A 3246-nucleotide genomic window follows, 5' to 3' on the forward strand; every position below is an offset into this window, starting at 1 on the left:
GGAAGTATATGCCCGACTCTTTTCTTGTACTAAATTTTTCTTGTATTAAGATGTTCAGATGTTGGTTGGCAAGCACTTTTACAAAATATCCAAATAATAAATAATAAATAAGCATATTAGTCTAAATGTTAGTCACAAGCAGAGCAAGATGCTGCAGAGTGGTTAGGGCCATCAGGCAGAAATAGCATCAGACATGGCATGTGCTATCGTGCAGATGATGGCTTTGGATGACCAACCATTCAGCATAGTAGAGGATGCTGTATTTTGGCTCCTCATCCAAATGATTGGCCTGAGAACTAGATGCTCATACACTTTCAGCAGGTGGGTGGTACCCTCCTATGTCATCAGCTGAGGGAGAAAGTTTTGGGACTGTTGTGATCTACAGGCTGTGGCCTTTATGTCCACTTCATCTGAGACATTTAGTCCAGTTAAGGCAGAATGTATGCTTCTTATTAGTTTTGCACTCTGCACTAGTGGGGAACTATTGAGACTCTTATATGCATAGATTATCACGCTGAAGTGTGTTCTCCATATGCTTCCTTTCTTAGAATAGTCGTTTGGTGAAATTCAAGAGAAGCTGGGTTGTGAAGTTGGCAGAACCTTGGCATCCCAACACTAGAGTCATGTAGTGGTTGAAGCCCATGGGTTCTGAGCAGACCTTTATGCCTGTCAGACTTTGTGACTCAAGGGAGAAAAGGATGTTTATCCATCCTGATGATCTACCCAGTGGAGATATTTTTTTGTTTCAGGCACAGTCTTAAAAGGGAGGAGAAACTCAGGCAAGGAAAGATAGCTTCTATTGCTAAACCAGCAGCAAAGATCCTTCCCAAAATAGAGAGCAAAATGTATCTCTAATTATATTTATATGAATAGATATAAAGAATTGCTATCTTATAAATAGTATTGTAATATATCTCATTGTAGTCGAAGTTTTACAAAATGAAAAGATACACACTAAAAATAATATAGAATTGAAAAGGAAATTAGGAGAAACAACTGAAAATCAAAAAGTGGGAGGTATACCCACATATCTACATATATATTTATGAAATACGAACATTTTAAACATTAATATTTGTGTCCAGAATGACATTTATAGAAATGACGGTAATCTATTAGAGAAAAACTTTGCTGATAATAGCCCCTAAATAGTGATCAGATTTGAGTAATTCACTGTAGAGGTTTTCAGAAGACTTTGTTGTTATGTTAATTTTTTAGCCAGAGCAATTTTACACATTTTCAAATACTATTGATCCAAAGAAAGATATATTTTACTTTTCCGGTGTTTGCAATGATAAACCCGGAAGTTAACAAGATAAATTAAATATATTTTCATGTCATATCAATTTATGTGAGAAAAAATGGGCAATAAACAAACATCAGGATTCATTATGTAAGACTCTTTGATGATTGTTCCAATTCCTTCCAAATTTGAGATTGAAAGGGTGGACTAATTGGGCATTACTATCAAAGGTGTTGGGATGTATTTATTTCCTTCCAGCCCTGCTAAAACAATCTGAAAATGGTACAGTGGTACAGTAGTTGAGATGACCAGCAGAAGTGCTCTTTCCACAATCTATTGATGGTCTCTTGATTAATTATACAAGAAAGTGTGGTAGAAATAACAATGTGACAATATTTGGTAAAATGCCAGCACTCTTGCTTTGTATGTGTTGTCACGAATGAATGAATAACTTTATTGATTAGTCAAATGACCGTATCAGAAAGTTGGGCATCAGCCACTATAAGATATAAAATATAAAATATGATACCATAAAACAGCTAAAATACAGTAAAATTAACTAAAATATACTATGGTGAGATAAAATACGATAAAACACAGTAGGGTAAAATAGAGATAAAATTGTAAGATAAAAATGCAAGATGTAATAAAACAAGTAATAAAATACAGAAACAATGTGAGTTTAAATGAATTTATCACCTTTACATGCCACCCCAATGCGTTCTATAAATTGCGTTCTCAGTTGGACGGCCCTAACTATAAACTTAACAGTTCTATTGACCACATACGTATTTATGCCCTGGAGGAAGTAACATAGTCTTTTGTTACAGTCCCAGTATGTGGTTCTGTCAATTAATGTCTGAAGATCCTGAGCCCTTGCTGGGGCATATAGTTGACAGTTAAATAGGACATGTGCAATGTCTTCTACTTCGGGTGCTCCACAAACACATGTCCTCTCAAGGTAAGGCACAAAATCGTCCGTATTTGACCATAGAATCTAGTTGCTCAAATCTTGCTCTAGTAAGAGCTATCCTATGGTATTGAGTCAGACCCATTGTCAGGTATTTTTCTATTTGAAAGGACAGTTTATTCTTGGCCAGCCATTTCGACGACCTATTGTGTGCAAGTGACTCAATGTCTGTTTGGGCATTAACATCCAAGACTCTTTGTTTGAATATTGCCTTGGCCTGGTCTCCAGCTGAAAGTAAGTATTCTGATGAAAAGCCAAGGAATGCGATAGTTTGGAGGAGTTGATTGATCCATGTGGAGGGTTGAGGTGTGCCCATCTGTTCTTCAAGGCACATTTTTGATAGTCTATCATGTTCCATTGGGAGAATCCTCCACCAGTAGTTGAAGACTTTGGTTACTGGTAGACTGTAAATGGAATGGGTGCCTGTTTCAGCTCTTACTGCTGCTGCAGGTGTATTTGCTTCTCGGCCTTTTGGCTAAGATCAAGTGTAGTATGTGTTGTCAGATGTTATGATTTGCCTGGCACAGCTGCTGTCAGCCTCTTGCTGTAAGTCTGCAGTTACAATATCTAGCCTTGAGGTTCAAGATCCTTTTTCATCTTATTTTGTATTTATTATTAATTTTATACCCCGCCTTCTGTTTATATAAGCACTCAAGGCAGCTTACAATAATTAAAGATACAAAATGTAGAACATAATAAAATCAATTCAGTCAAAATCAAAATTAAAATCAATATAATTACATTCAGTTATCAGTTCCATAGGAAAAGCTGTTTTCCAGCATTCGTTGTAGAGCAACTAATTATGAAGACCAATTATGGAGACCATCACTAATCTTGTAGGGACAGTAATCAGTCTTTGTATAATCACCTGAATGTATATGAAACTAAAGTTTAAAGTGCAAATATATTTATGAGTTCTGGCTTTAAATATATCACCCATTAGTAACTTTATGACTTCAGCAACTATACCTTGCAAATACCAAGATGGGACTTCAACTCTTTGCCTCCATCTACTGGTCATCTGGAATTCTGC

The 3246-nt window shown here is 36.2% G+C and overlaps 1 pseudogene; it reads left to right on the forward strand.

The window, feature by feature from the left end:
• Window positions 1-2668: 2668 nt before the first annotated feature.
• LOC134492635 (U2 spliceosomal RNA) lies at window positions 2669-2878 on the forward strand (annotated as a pseudogene).
• The last annotated feature ends 368 nt before the right edge of the window (window positions 2879-3246 follow it).

This window comes from Candoia aspera, chromosome 2 (assembly GCF_035149785.1).
Source record: "Candoia aspera isolate rCanAsp1 chromosome 2, rCanAsp1.hap2, whole genome shotgun sequence".
Lineage (NCBI taxonomy): Eukaryota > Metazoa > Chordata > Lepidosauria > Squamata > Boidae > Candoia > Candoia aspera.